Source organism: Ictidomys tridecemlineatus, unplaced genomic scaffold (assembly GCF_052094955.1).
Source record: "Ictidomys tridecemlineatus isolate mIctTri1 unplaced genomic scaffold, mIctTri1.hap1 Scaffold_412, whole genome shotgun sequence".
Lineage (NCBI taxonomy): Eukaryota > Metazoa > Chordata > Mammalia > Rodentia > Sciuridae > Ictidomys > Ictidomys tridecemlineatus.
This window is the reverse complement of record NW_027522673.1, coordinates 85998-101978: the sequence shown is the minus strand read 5'-3', so window position 1 is coordinate 101978 and position 15981 is coordinate 85998. Positions and strand designations below refer to the sequence as shown.

The window sequence follows — 15981 nt, the reverse complement described above, 5'->3', positions numbered from 1 at the left end:
TAGCTGGTTGTGCATTTTGACCGAGTCTCCATTTATTCTTACAAAAGAGTACCCATGCAAAAGACTGTGAGAAGTTATGCTCACTCTAAAGTCACTCATATACGTCTCTTTCCAGAGTCCAGGCATCTCTGTATACAATATTATTTGCCATGTTGCTGCAGATTAACAAGCCTGTTTGGGGTGCTCTCAGTCCTTTCTCGTCATGGTCTTTTTTTCTCTGTTTTGTAGCTATGATACCATTGGAAATGAGCAATCAATCATTTGTCACTGAATTCATCTTCTTGGGATTTTCCAACCACTCCAACCTACAGGGCTGGTTCTTTCTGCTCTTTCTGGTCATTTACCTGACCACTCTCCTGGGGAACATGCTCATAATAGTGACCACCAGGGTCAGCCCTGCTCTCCACAATCCAATGTACTTTTTCCTCAGCAATTTGAGATTATTGGACATCTGCTAAACATCGACCACCCTCCCAGTACTGCTGGTGAACTTTTTCTGGGAGAAGAAGGCCATTTCTTATGAGGGCTGCCTTTCCCAGATCTTCTTCTTGATGACAAGTGCTGGCACAGATGGCTTCTTACTGGTTGTGTGGCCATTTTGACTGCTGTGTGGCCACGTGCCGTCCTCCTCAGTACCCAGTCACCATGAGTGTGAAGGTCTGTGTTGGCCAGGTGACTGGGTGCTGGCAGTTTGGCCTGTGAATTTGGTCACACACACGGTGCTGGCCATCACACTCAATCTGTGTGGGCCCAACCAGTTCAGCCAGTTTCTCTGTGACATCCCATTTCTCCTGAAGCTCTCCTGCTCAGACACCTCTGTCAAGGAGTCTGTGCTCCACCTTGTCATTGCCACCATGGGCCTGAGCCCCTGCCTTTTCACTGCAGGCACCTACACACTCATCATGGCAGCCATTCTGGGGATTCCCTCTGCCCAGGGCAGGAGGAAGGCCTTCTCTACCTGTGCGTCCCCCCTCACTGTCGTGGTGGTCTTCTATGGAACAGCCAACTTCCACTATGACAGGCCCAGAGAAGGCTGGATATAGACACCCTGGTCTCTGTGCTCTTCTGTGTGGTGAGCCCCCTGTTGAGCCCCATCATTCACAGCCTGAGAAGCAACGAGGTCTAGAGTGCCCTGAGGAAGCTTGCTGGAGGGTGTGCATCCCTTTTCACGATCACAGTCTAGACCAACCTTCAAACTGGAGTATACAGTCATCTGAAAAAGATGCCACCCAGGGAGTTTTAGGCACCTGGTTAGAGAGTCTGTATATGGAGCTTCAACTCCAACTCCCACTTTTAAAATCTCTGAGACTCTTTTCTCTCCTCTCTTTTCACAAACACCCTTTTCCCACTTTCAGGGTCAAGTGTGTTGGACACCTTGTGGGGGTGTTCAGCACCATCTCGGTCCTTCTGTGTTCTCCCCACACCAGAGAGACAGAAAGTACGAGAACCTCGTTTCCCACACTCCCCTGCCTGCAGGCCTCCATTTTAGGAGGTTCTGTCAAGATCCGCAAAACACTAGGCAGAGAGGAAGAAAGGAAAGGAAGAAAGTGGGTTCTTTTGGATCCCATAGCAGCAGCAGCAAACCAGTCCTTTAGAGGCAGGAACTAATATCCTTGGTGCCAGGAGCTGTGTGTGCAGGCTCATAGACAGCTGTTTCTGAATGTGGGTCACAGTAGCTTGGAATGAGCGTCTCTTTCCAGGGATGTTAGGGTTTCCATATATGGGGTGGTGTCACCTGCCCTATTTTCCTTTTTTCTTCCAGATCTCCCAACCATTTTATAACTTTTTTTCTGTGTCAACTTCCTCTACCCTAAGACATCAAGAGTCGTTCTTCATCTCTATCTGACCACGGTGGCACTGACCACAATAGTGGTTTACTTCAGAGATGGTTCTAGATAACAGATCTGAGGAGGTAGGTTGGATGTCTGACATGAGGGAATTGAATATGTTGATGATGTCACAGCCCATAGGAAAGGAGACCTGATAATTATTGGTGTGCAATGACCCAACAGAGACTTTAAGTTATCATGGCCTGAAATCAAATGTCTATAAAAAACTGAGCTTTGGAATAACAACATCGACCTTCAGGGTGGGAATGAACATTACAACATGACTACAGACTGCTGTTACTGACTGGAGTGGGAGACTTACAGAAAGAAAATGATAGGTTCAAGCATTATATTCCTCCTTCATGTCAGGTTCAGATCATCAGAAATATTTTCTCTCTGGAAACTGATAAAGGTTATTATCAGAATAAAACATCCAATTCTCCAAATTGCAGAAGTACAAAGAAAATTATAAATCCACAATTTCTCCAGGTCTCTCTTATGTCAATTAGGACATTAATGGGGGAATGATTGAGACCCTGTTAATTAGAATGGCAAAATACCAGTGGAATTAGACAAATCTCAGAGCCTTGAACCCTGAAATCTCCATTAACCATTTTTGCTGAAAGAAGCAGCCCCTCCTCCTCTGAGGAGAATAGCTTTCTCTAAATTGAACACCCTATGGTGACTCTACCTGGGCATTTGTCTTTTTTTTTTAAGAGAGAGTGAGAGAGGAGAGGAGAGGAGAGGAGAGGAGAGGAGAGAGAGAGAGAGAGAGAGAGAGAGAGAGAGAGAGAGAGAGAGAGAGAGAGAATTTTTAATATTCATTTTCTAGTTCTCGGCGGACACAACATCTTTGTTGGTATGTGGTGCTGAGGATCAAACCCGGGCCATACGCGTGCCAGGCAAGCGCACTACTGCTTGAGCCACATCCACAGCCCAATTGTCTTTAAGATGCTCATCTATCATCTCACATTGTCACCAGACTCTTAATTGAGGTCTGATCCTAGAACGCCTCAGGTAAGAGTATAAAATATAGCCCAGGAGAGTATAAGGGTCACACCGAAATAAAAGGTAAATATTTTACTGTATTTTGTTAATAGGAGCCTTAAGAATATATAAGAGAATTTGTTTGAGTCTTCTAGACCAAAGAAGTCAGGACATATTGCTGGATCATCTTGAATGCAGTCACAGGGACGTAATCACCAAAAATGTTAGAGCCAAGGATTTCCCTGAGCCACGGGGAGTGGCTATTAGACTCTCTTTGGTTGATGGACTGAAATCTGGACTCAGTGTTTGCTTAAGTTCAATGACCAATATAATCCTGGAATAATGGAGAGGATGGTGATCAGAAATAAATAAGGTGTTGGATGGCGTGTTATGTGACCCCTTCCCTGGCCTCACAGCTGGATCTGGAGGAGGGCCTGGAGCACCAGACTTCGCCAAGGCCTCGTGGACATGCGTTCAGAAGGCAGCACCAGATCTTTGTAAAACCCGCAGCCACTGTCCTCGGCAGCCTGGGAAGAAATTAACAGATGGCATCGTTGAAACGGGCTCCCTGATTTCAGTGAGAATAAGGGGACCCTGAAGTAGAAGAGGCCATGTGGTGGAGCAGTGATCAGAACATTCGAATCTGTAGAGATTTTTGACAGTGGTAAATGATCGTGGTATTTATAGATGGCAAAAATGGGCACCCTCCTAGAATAGTGCCTGTCCCATGTAATGTGAAACTCTTCTTTTCACACTTCATTGGTGCATTGTAGTGGTCCATAATGGTGGGATTTGCTGACACATATTTGAACATGCACACAACATAACCGTGAACTTTGGCCAATATCATTCCAATATTTCCCTTTTCTTCACCTGCTCCCCTGGTGCCTTGACTCTACTGATCTTCCTTCAACTTTCATGAGACTCCCTTCCCAACTTTCCTTCCTTTTCCCCCTCTAGCTTTAACAGAGGAAAAACATACTGTCCTTAAATTTCTGAATTGCTTATTTCCCTTAATGTTTTGAAAATCCATCCATCTTCCAGCATGACATAATTTAGTTCTTCTTTATGGCTGAATGAAATTCCAGTGTGCATATACCAGATGTTTTTTATCCATTCGTCCACTGATGTCACCTCGGCTGGTTCATGGGCATGTATGTGTCATTATAGTATGATGACTTTGATCCACTGTGATAAATACCAAGCAGAGGTAGAGCTGGGTCGCAGAGTGGTCCATGGCTACTCCTTAGGAGCCTCCATCCCTATTTCCGTGGTGGTTGTGCTGATTTACATGCCCACCAACAGGGTGAGAGTGTTCCTTTCTCTCCAATTCTCTCCTTGTCACACTCATTTCTGTTTGTATTTTTGGTGGTTGCCTTTGTCACTGAAGTGAGATGAAATCTCAGGGTAGTCTTGACTTGCAAGTATTTTCATATATTTGTTGGCCACTCACATATTTTATTCTAAGACATGTCTGTTGAGTTCATTTAGTTTCCCATTTGGTAATTGGGTTATTTGATAATTGGTTTATTTAATAATTGTGGGTTTGATGTTAAGTTTTTTGAGATTTTTATTAATATTCTGAATATTAATCCTTTTTTAGAAGAGCCCCTCATAAAGATTTTCTCCCTTTCTGTAGGTTCTCTCTTCATATTCTAATTGTCTTTTTTTCTGTGCATAACCTTCTTAATTTGATGTCATCCTATTAGCTAACTTTTAGTGTTATATTCTGAGCTTTGGCATCCTATTGAGAAAGTCATTGCCTCTGCCTGTAGGTTGGAGTATTGACTTTGTATTTTTCTTTTTTTTTTCTGGAAAATGCTGTAAAGAAATTTTTTTAGTTCACCATTTACTTTAAAATGTCATTTTACATATATAGCTGACCATTTATAATATTTAAGGTCCTTTAAACTATTTGTTTATTTTATTTTATTTTATTTTATTTCCATTTTTTTATTGATTGTTCAAAACATTACAGAGCTCATGATATATCATCTTTCATACATTTGACTCAATTGGGTTTTGAACTCCCCAAATACATAATGCAGACTCACTTCTGTTACATACTCACATTTTTACATAATGGCATATTAGTGACTGTTGTATTCTGCTACCTTTCTTATCCCCTACTATCCCCCCTCCCCTCCTCTCCCCTCCCATCTTCCCTCTCTACCTCCTCTGCTGTTGTTCAATTCTCTCCACTTTTTCCCCCCTCCCCCTTGCCCCTCATAACCTCTTATAATTTTGTGTATCACTGAAGGTCTCCTACCATTTCCATATGTTTTCCCTTCTCTCTTCATTTCTCTCCCCCCATTCGTCTTAGTTTACTGTTAGCCTTTTCCTCATGCTCTTCATCCCTGTTCTATTTTTGTGGCTCTTTTTATATCAAAGAAGACATTTGACCTTTGTCATTTAGGGCTTGGCTAGCTTCACTTAGCATAATCTGCTCTAATGTCATCCATTTCCCTACAAATTCTATGATATTGTCGTTTCTTAGTGCTGCATAATACTCCATTGTGTATAGCTGCCACAATTTTTTTATCCATTCATCTATTGAAGGGCATCTAGGTTGGTTCCACAGTCTAGCTATTGTAAATTGTGCTGCTATAATCATTGATTTGGCCGTATCTGTATAGTGCGCTCTTTTAAGGTCTTCAGGGAATAGTCCAAGAAGGGCAATAGCTGGGTCAAATAGTGGATCCATTCCCAGCTTTCCCAGGAATCTCCATACTGCTTTCCAAATTGGCCTCAACATTTTGTAGTCCCACCAGCAGTGTACAAGTGTGCCCTTTTCCCCACATCCTCGCCACCACTTATTGTTGTTTGACTTCATAATGGCTGCCAATCTTACAGGAGTAAAATGGTATCTTAGGGTGGTTTTGATTTGCATTTCTCTGATTGCTAGAGATGGTGAGCATTTTCTCATGTGCCTGTGGATTAATTGTATGTCCTCCTCTGAGAAGTGTCTGTTCAGGTCCTTGGCCCATTTGTTGATTGGATTATTGTTATCTTATTGTTTAATTTTTTGAGTTCTTTGTACATTCTGGATATTAGGGCTCTATCTGAGGTGTGAGGGGTAAAAATTTGTTCCCAGGATGTAGGCTCTCTATTTACCTCTTTTACTGTTTCTCTTGCTGAGAAAAAACTTTTTAGTTTAAGTAGGTCCCATTTGTTTATTCTTGTTATTAACTCTTGAGCTACGGGTGTTCTATTAAGGAATTTGGAGCCCGACCCCACAATAAGTAGATCGTAGCCAACTTTTCCTTCTATCAGACGAAGTTTCTCTGTTTTGATATCTAGCTCCTTGATCCATTTTGAGTTAACTTTTGTGGCTGGCGAGAGAAAGGGATTCAATTTCATTTTGTTGCATATGGATTTCCAATTTTTCCAACACCATTTGTTGAAGATGCTATCCTTCCTCCATTGCATGTTTTTAGCCCCTTCATCAAATATAAGATAGTTGTAACTTTGGGGATTAGTTGGAGTATTGACTTTGTTTTTTTCTAGAAACTGCATAATTTCTGGTCTAGTGCCTGGTTCTTTAATGCATTTTGAGTTGATTTTTTGCAGGGTGAGAAATATTTCAGGTCTCATTCTTTTGCATTTGGACAAGGGTGTAGTAGGACTTTTTCAGAGAGTAGATGTTAAAGACTGGGGTGCAGAAGTACTGTTGCAGAGAGCAGAAGTTGGAGACTGAGGTGCAGAAGGACTGTTACAAAAAGCAGAGTTTGGAGACTGGGGTGCACAAGGATCATTGCAGAGAGCAGAGTTTTCAGACTGAGGTGCAGAAGGACTGTTGCAGAGAGCAGATGTTGGAGACTGGGGTTCAGAAATACTTTTGCAGAGAGCAGAGGTTGGAGACAAGGGTGCAAAAGGATGGTTGCAGACAGCAGAGGTTAGAAACCGAGGTGCAGAAGGACCATTGCAGAGGTCAGAGGTTGGGAACAGAGGTGCAGAAGGATTGTTACAGAGAACAGAAGTTGAAGACTGGGGTGCAAAAGGACTGTTGCAGAGAGTAGAGTTTGGAGACTGGGGTTAAAAAAGACTGTTGAAGAGAGCAGAGGTTGGAGACTGGGGTGCAGAAGGCCTGTTACAGAGAGCAAAGGAAAGAGACTGGGGTGCAGGGCGGTCATTGCAGAGAACAGAGATTTCAGACTGAAGTGCAGAAGGACTGTTGCAAAGAGCTAATTTTGGAGACTGGGTTAAAGAAGGATCGTTGCAGAGAGCAGAGGTTTGAGACTGGTGTGCAGAAGGACTGTCATGGAGAGTAGAGCTTGGAGACTTGGTTGCAGAAGGATCTTACAGAAAGCAGAGTTTGGAGACTGAGGTGCAGAAGGACTGTAACAAAGAGCAGAGTTAGGAGACTGTGGTGCAGAAGGACTGATACAGAAAGCAGAGGTTGGAGACTAAAGTGCAGAAAGACCATTAAAGAATGCAGAAGTTGGAGACTGCGGTACAGAAGGACTGTTACATAGAGTAGAGATTGGAAATTGGAGAGCAGAAGGACTGTTTCAGAGAACAGAGTTTGGAGACTGGGTTGCAGCAGGACCGTTGAAAAAAGCAGAGGTTGGAGACTGGGTTGGAGAAGGAATGTTACAGAGAGCAGAATTTGAAAACTGGGGTGCAGAGGACCTTACAGAGAACAGAGTTTGGAGACTAGGGTGCAGAAGGAGAGTTAAGGAGAGGAGACGTTGGAGACTGGGGTGCAGAAGGATCATTGCAGAGAGCAGAGGTTTTAAACTGGGGTGCAGAAGGACGGTAGCAGAGAGCAGAGGTTGGAGACTGAGGTGTAAAAAACTGTCACAGAGAGCAGAGGTTGGAGAGTGAGGTTCAGAAGGATCGTTGAAGAGAGCACAAGTTGGAGACTGAGTTGCAGAAGAATCGTTGCAGAGGTAGAGAATGGGCTGAAGAAGGATCGTTACAGAGAGCAGATGTGGGAGACTTGGGTGCAGAAGGACTGTTACAGAGAGAACAGGTTGGATACTAGGGTGCAGAAGGAATGTGCAGAAAGCAGAGGTTAGAGACTGGGGTGCACAAAGACTGTTGCAGAGAGCAGAGTTTGGAGACTGAGATGCAGAAGGACTGTTACACAGAGAATACGTTGGGGACTGGGGTGAAGAATTATGATACAGAAAGCTGAGTTGGGAGACTGGGGTGCAGAACGACTGTTACAGAGAGCAGGGGTTGGAGACTGGCGTGCAGAAGGACTGCTTCAGAGAGCAGAGTTTGGAGACTGGGGTCCAAAGGCCTCCTACAAAGAGCAGAGTTTGGAGACTGGGTTACAGAAGGACTGTTATAGAGAGCAGAGTTTGAGGCTGGGTTGCAGAAGGACTGTTATAGAGAGCAGAGTTTTGAGGCTGGGTTGCAGAAGGATCTTACAGACAGCAGAGATTGGTGACTGAGGTGCAGGACGACAGTTATGGAGAGCAGTGCTTGGAGACTGGGGTGCTGAAGGATCGTGCAGAGAGCAGAGGTTGGAGACTGAGGTGCAGAAGGATGGTTACAGAGAGCAGAGTTTTGTGACTGAGGTACAGAAAGATTGTTACAGAAATCAGAGGTTAGAAATTGGGGTGTAGAGGGACCGTTACAGAGAGCAGAGTTTGGAGACTGCGGTATACAAAGTCTGTAACAGAGAGCAGAGGTTGGAGAATATGGTGCAGAAGGACTGTTTCAAAGAGCAGAGGTTGAGGACTGGGGTGTAGAAGGTCTGTTGCAGAGAGCAGAGCTTGGAGACTTGGGTGCAGAAAGACTGTTGCAGAGAGCAGTATTTGAAGACGGAGGTGCAGAAGCACTGTTAAAGTGACCAGCGTTTGGAGACTGGGGTGCAGAATGACTGTTGCACGGAGCAGGTGTTGGAGTCTTGGGTGCAGAAGAACTTTTGCAGAGAGTAGAATTTGGAGACTGCGGTGCAGAAGGACTGTTGCAGATAGCAGAGGTTGGAGACTGGGGTGCAGAAGGACTGATACAGAAATCAGAGGTTGGAAACTGAGGTGCAGACGGACCATTAGAAAGAGCAGAGTTTGGAGACTGCAATACAGGAGGACATTTACAGAGAGCAAAGGTCTGAGACTGGAGTGGAGAAGAACTGTTTCAGAGTGCAGACGTTGGAGACTGGTGTGCAGAAGAACTGTAGCAGAGAGCAGTGGTAGGAGACTGAGATGCAGAAAGAATGTTAAAAAGAGCAGAGTTTGGAGACTAGGGTGAAGAAGGACTGATACAGAGAGCAGATTTTGGAGACTGGTGTGCAGAAGGCCTGTTACAGAGAGCAGAGGTTGGAGACTGCGTACAGAAGGGCTGTTACAAAAAGCAGAGTTTGAAGACTGGGTTGCAGAAGAGTTGTTACAGAGAGAAGAGGTTGGCGACTGGGGTACAGTAGGATTATTGCAGAGAGCAGAGACTGTAGACTGTTGTGCGCAAGGATCATTGTAGAGAGCAGAGGTTGGAGACTTGGGTGAAGAAGGACGGTGGCAGAGAGCAGATGTTGGAAACTGAAATGCAGAAGGATCATTGCAGAGATCAGAGATTGGAAACTGGGTTGCAGAAGGACTGTTACACAGAGCAGAGGTTTAAGACTGGAGTGTAGATAGACTGTTGCAGAGTGCACAGTTTTGAGACTGGGGTGCAGAAGGACTGTTATAGAGAGCAGATTTTTGAGACTGAGATGCAGAAGGACTGTTACAGAGAGCAGAATGTGGAGACTTGGGTCCAGAATGAACCTTACAGACAGCAGAGGTTGGAGACTGCAGTACATAAGGACTGTTACAAAGAGCAGAGGTTGGAGACCAGGGTACAGAAGAACTGTTGCAGAGAGCAGAGGTTGGAGAATGGGATGCAGAAGGACTGTTTCAGAGAGTAGATTTTAAAGACTGGAGTGCAGAAAAAGTGTTTCAGAGAGCAGAAGTTGCAGACTTGGGTGCAGAAGGATTGTTGCAGGGAGAAGAGGTTGAAGACTGGGGTGAAGAAGAACTGTTTCAGAGATCAGAGTTTTGAGATTAAGGTGCAGAAGAATCATACAGAGAGCAGAGTTTGGAGAGTGGGGTGCAGAAGAACTGTTGCACAGAGCAGAGGTTGGAGACTGGGGTGCAAAAGGACTGTTACAGAGAGCAGAGTTTGGAGACTGGGTGGCAGACGGATCTTACATAGAGCAGAGGTTGGAGAATGAGGTGCAGAAAAAATGTTACTGAGAGCAATGGTTGGAGACTGGGGTTCAGAAGGATTTTTGCAGAAAGCAGAGGTTAGAGACTGAGGTTCAGAAGGATTGTTACAGTGAGCAGAGGTTGGAGATTGGGGTGAAGAAGGACTGTTACGGAGATCAGAGTTTGGTGACTGGGGTGCAAAAAAATCTTTCAGAGAGCAGAGGATGGAGACTGCGGTGCAGACGAACTGTTGCACATAGCAGAGGTTTGAGACTCTGGTGAAGAAGGACTGTTACAGAGAGCAGAGTTTGGAGACTGGGTTGCAGAAAAATCTTACATAAAGCAGAGGTTTAGTAAGGTTGCAGAAGGATGTTACACAGAGCAGAGATTGTAGATCGAGGTGCAGCAGGACTGTTACAGAGAGCAGAGGTTGGAGACTGGGGTGCAGAAGAATTTTTATAGAGAACAGACTTTGGAGACTGGGGTGCAGAAGGCCTGTTACGGAGAGGAGAGTTGGAGAAGGAGTGCAGAAGGACTGTTACAGAGGGCAGAGTTTAGAGACTGGGTTGCAGAAGAAACGTACAGAGAGCAGATGTTGGAGAGTGAGGTGCAGAGGGACTGTAACAGAGAATAGAGGTTGGAGACTGAGGCACAGAAAGATTGTTACAGAGAGCAAAGTTTGGAGACTGGGGTTAAGAAGGACTGTTGCAGATACCAGAGGTTGGAGACTGGGGTGTAGAAGGACTGTTGCAAAAACCAGAAGATGGAATCTGGGGTGCTGAAGGACTGTTTCAGAGTGTAGATGTAGGAGACTGTGATGCAGAAGGACTGTAACAAAAAGCAGAGGTTTGCAACTGGGGTGCAGAAGGACTGATAAAGAGAGCAGAGATTTGAGACTGGGGTGCAGAAGGCCTGTAACAGAGAACAGAGTTTGGAGACTGGAGTGCAGAAGGATCGTTGGAGACAGCAGAGTTTCCAGACTCAGGTGCAGAAGAACTGTTGCAGAGATCAGATGTTGGAGACTTGGGTGCAGAAGGACTGTTACAGAGAGGAGATGTTGGAGACTGAGGTGCAGTAGGTTCGTTGAAGAGAGCAGAGGTTGGACACTGGGGTACAGAAGGATTGTTACACAGAGAAGAGGTTGAAGACTGAGGTGAAGAAGGACTATTACAGAAAGCAGATATGAAAGACAGGGGTGCAGGACTGATACAGAGCAGAAGTTGTAGACTGAGGTACAGAAAGACTGTTACAGAGAGCAGAGGTTGGAGACTCGGGTGCAGAAGGATTATTGCAGAGAGCAGAGTTTTCAGACTGAGGTACAGAAGAACTGTTGCAGAGAGCAGATGTTGGAGAATGGGGTGCACAAGGACTGTTGCAGCGAGCAGATGTTGGAGACTGGGGTGCAGAGGGATCGTTGCAGAGAGCAGAGGTTGGAGACTGGTGTGCAGAAGGACTGATACAGAGAGCAAAGGTTGGAGACTGGGGTGCAGAAGGTCTTTTACAGAAAGCAGAGTTTGGAGAGTGAGGTGCAGAAGAACTGTTACAGAGAGCAGAGTTTGGAGACTGGGTTGCAGAGGTTGAAGACTGAGGTTTACAAGCACAGTTACAGAGAGTAGAGGTTGGAGACTCAGGTGCAGAAGGACCGTTGCAGAGACTAGAGGTTGGAGACTGAAATGCAGAGGATTGTTCCAGAGAGCAGAGTTTGGAGACTGGGGTCTATTAGGACTGTAACAGAGAGCAGAGGTTTGAGAGTAAGGTGCAGAGGGACAGTTAAACAGAGCACAGGTTGGAGACTGGTGTGCAGAAGGACTGATACAGAAAGCAGAGGTTGGAGACTTGGGTGTAGAAGTACCCTTACAGAGGAAGAGGTTGGAGAATGCAGTACAGAAGGACTGTTATAGAGAGCAAAGTTTGGAGACTGGGGTGGAGAAGGACTGCTACAGAGAGCAAATTTTGGAGAACGGGGTGCAAAAGTACTGTTGCAGAGAGCATAGGATGGAGACTGGGTTGCAGAAGGAATGTTGCAGAGAGCAGAGTTTGCAGACTGAGTTGCAGAAGGACTGTTACAGAGGGCAGAGTTTTGAGATTGTGGTGCAAAACTACTGATACAGAAAGCAGAGGTTGGATACTGGGGTGCATAAGGACCCTTACGGAGTACAGCGGTTGGCGACTGCCTTACAGAAGGACTGTTGCAGAAAGCAGAGGTTGGAGACTGGGGTGCCAAAGAACTGATGTAGAAAGTAGAGGTTGGAGACTGGTGTATTGATGGATCGTTGGGGCGAACAGAGTATGGAGACAGGGGTGTAGAAGGACTGTTGCAGAGAGCAAGGTTGTAGACTGGGGTGTAGGAGGACTTTGAAGAGAACAGATGTTGGAGACTGGGGTGCAGAAGGATCGTTGGTGGGAGCAGAGTATGGAGACTGGGGTGTAGAAGGACTGTTGCAGAGAACAGACGTTGGAGACTGGGGTGCAGAAGGATCATTTTTGGGAGCAGAGTATGGAGACTGGGGTGTAGAAGGACTGTTGCAGAGAGCAGAGTTTGGAGACTGTGGTGGAGAATGACTGTTGCAGAGATCAGATGTTGGAGTCTGGGGTGCAAAATGACTGTTGCAGAGAGCAGAGGATGGAGTCTGGGGTGAAGAAGGACTATTGCAGAGAGGAGAGGTTTCAGACTGAGTTGTAGAAGGACAGTTACAGAGGGCAGAGTTTGGAGACTTTGGTTCAAAACGACTGATACAGAAAGCAGATTTTAAATACTGGGGTGCATAAGGACCCTTACAGAGAACAGAGGTAGGAGACTGTGGAACAGAAGGACTGTTACAGACAGTAGAGGTTGGAGTCTGGGGTGCATAAGAACTGAATTTGAGAACAGAGTTTGGAGACTGGCGTGCAGAAGGACCGTTGGGGCGATCAGAGTATGGAGACTGGGGTGTAGAAGGACTGTTGCAGAGAGCAGTGATTGGAGACTGAGTTACAGAAGGACTGTTACAGAGAGCAGAGGTTTGAGACTAGGGTGAAGATGGATTACTGCAGACAGCAGAGTTTTCAGACTGAGGTACAGAAGAACTGTTGCCGGAAGCAGATTTTGGAGTCTGGGTTTCACAAGGACTGTTGCAGCAAGAAGAGGTTTCAGACTGGGGTGCAGAAGGATCGTTGCAGAGAGCAGAGGTTCGAGACTGGGATGCAGAAGGATAGTTACAGAGAGCAGAGTTTGGAGACTGGGTTGCAGAAGGACTTTTACAGAGAGCACAGGTTGGAGACTGGGGTGCAGAAAAAATGTTGCAAAGAGCAGAGGTTGGAGATTTGTTTGCACAAGGATTGTTGCAGAAAGCAGAGGTTGGAGACTGAGGTGCAGAAAGACTGTTGCAGAGAGAAGAGTTTAAAGACTGGGGTGCAGAAGGACTGTTACAGAGAGGAGACGTTGGAGACTGGTTTTCAGAAGTATTTTACAGAGAATAGAATTTGGAGACTGAGGTGCAGAAGGACTGTTACAGAGAGCGGAGTTTCGAGACTGGTGTGCAGAAGGATCGTTGCAGAGAGCAGAGGTTGGAGACTGGAATTAAGAAGGACTGATACAGATAACAGAGGTTGGAGACTTGGGTGCAGAAGGCCTGTTACAGAGAGCAGAGTTTTTAGACAAGGTTGCAGAAGAATTTTAAACAGAGCAGAGTTTGTAGACCGAGGTGCAGCAGGACTGATAAAGAGAGCAGAGGTTGGAGACTGGGGTTCAGAAGGCCTGTTATAAAGAGCAGAGTTTGGAGAATGGCTCCAGAACGACTGTTAATGATGGCAGAGTTTGGAGACTTGGTTGCAGAAGAATTTTACAGACAGCACATGTTGGAGACTGAGGTGCAGAAGGACTGTTACAGAGAGTAGAGGTTGGAGACTGAGTTTCAGAAGGATCGTTGCAGAGAACTGAGGTTGGAGACTGGGGCACAGAAGGATCGTTGCAGTCAGCAGAGTTTCCAGACTGAGATGCTGAAGGACTCTTACACAGAGCAGAGGTTGAAGACTGAGGTGAAGAAGGACAGTAACAGAGAGCAGATGTGGGAGACAGGGGTGCAGGACAGATACAGAGCAGAAGTTGGAGACTGAGGTACAGAAGGACTGTTACAGAGAGCAGAGGTTGGAGACTCGGGTGCAGAAGAATAATTGCAGAGTGCAGAGTTTTCATACTGAGGTACAGAAGAACTGTTGCAGAGATAAGATGTTGGAGATTGGGGTGCACAACGACTGTTGCAGCGAGCAGAGATTGGAGACTGGGGTGCAAAGGGATCCTTGCAGAGAGCAGAGGTTGGAAAGCGGGGTGCAGAAGGCCTTTTTCAGAGAGCAGAGTTTGGAGACTTAGGTGCAGAAGGACTGTTACAGAGCGCAGAGATTGGAGACTGGGGTACAGAAGGAGTGTTGCAGAGAAGATTATGGAGAGTATGGTGTAGAAGGACTGTTACAGAGAGCAGAGGTTGTAGACTGGGGTGCAGAAGCATCATACAGAAAGCAGAGTTTGGAGACTGAGGTGCAGAAGGACTGTTGCAGAGAGCAGAGATTCGAGACTGGGGTCCAGAAGGACTGAAACAGAGGGCAGAGTTGGGAGACTGGGGTGCAGAAGCATCTTACAGCGAGCGACGTTTGGAGACTTAGGTGCAGAAAGACTGTGGCAGAGAGCAGAGGTTTTGAGACTGGGGTGCAGAAGTACTGTTATAAAGAGCAGAGTTTGAAGACTGCGGAGCAGAAGGACTGTTGCAGAGTACAGAGGTTTGAGACTGGGGTGCAGCAGGACCGTTGCAGAAAGCAGAGGTTGGAGACTGGCGTGGAGAAGGAATACTACAGAGAGCAGATTTTGGAAACTGGGGTGCAGAAGGATTTTTCAGAGAGCAGAGGTTGGAGACTGAGGTGCAGAATGATCGTTGCAGAGAGTAGATGTTGGAGATTGGGGTGCAGAAGGATTGTTTAGAGAGCAGATGTTGGAGACTGGGGTGCAGAAGGACTCTTGCAGAGAGCAGAGTTTGAAGACTGAGGTGGAGAAGGACTGTTACAGAGAAAGCGGTTGGAGACTGGGGTACAGAAGGATTGTTGCAGAGAGCAGAGGTATAAGACTGAGGTACAGAAAGATCGTTGCAGAGAGCAGAGGTGGAGACTGGGCTGCAGAAGGACTGTTACACAGAGCACAAGTTGCAGACTGGGGTGCAGAAGAAATGTTGCAGACAGCGGCGGTTGGAGACTGGGGTGCATAAAAACTGTTGCAGAGAGCAGAGTTGGATATGAGGTGCAGAAGGAATGTTACAGAGAGCAGAGTATGTAGACTGGAAAGCAGAAGGACTGATACAGAAAGCAGAGGTTGGAGACTGGTGTGCAGAAGGACTGTTACAAAGAGCAGAGTTTGGAGAATGCGGTACAGAAGGACTGTTACAAAGAGCAGAGGTTGGCAACTGGGGTGCTGAAGGAGTGTTGCAAAAAACAGAGATTGGAGACTGAGGTGCAGAAGGCCTGTTACAGAGAGCAGAGTTTTTAGACAAGGTTGCAGAAGAATTTTAAACAGAGCAGAGTTTGTAGACCGAGGTGCAGCAGGACTGATAAAGAGAGCAGAGGTTGGAGACTGGGGTTCAGAAGGCCTGTTATAAAGAGCAGAGTTTGGAGAATGGCTCCAGAACGACTGTTAATGATGGCAGAGTTTGGAGACTTGGTTGCAGAAGAATTTTACAGACAGCACATGTTGGAGACTGAGGTGCAGAAGGACTGTTACAGAGAGTAGAGGTTGGAGACTGAGTTTCAGAAGGATAGTTGCAGAGAACAGAGGTTGGAGACTGGGGTAGAGAAGGATTGTTTCAGTCAGCAGAGTTTCCAGACTGAGATGCAGAAGGACTCTTACACAGAGCAGAGGTTGAAGACTGAGGTGAAGAAGGACAGTTACAGAGAGCAGATGTGGGAGACAGGGGTGCAGGACTGATACAGAGCAGAAGTTGGAGACTGAGGTACAGAAGGACTGTTACATAGAGCAGAGGTTGGAGACTCGGGTGCAGAAGAACAATTGC

At 46.0% G+C, this 15981-nt stretch overlaps 1 pseudogene; it reads left to right on the top strand.

Annotated features, from left to right (window-relative positions):
• Positions 1 to 230: 230 nt before the first annotated feature.
• LOC144373487 (olfactory receptor 5V1-like) lies at positions 231 to 1183 on the top strand (annotated as a pseudogene).
• The last annotated feature ends 14798 nt before the right edge of the window (positions 1184 to 15981 follow it).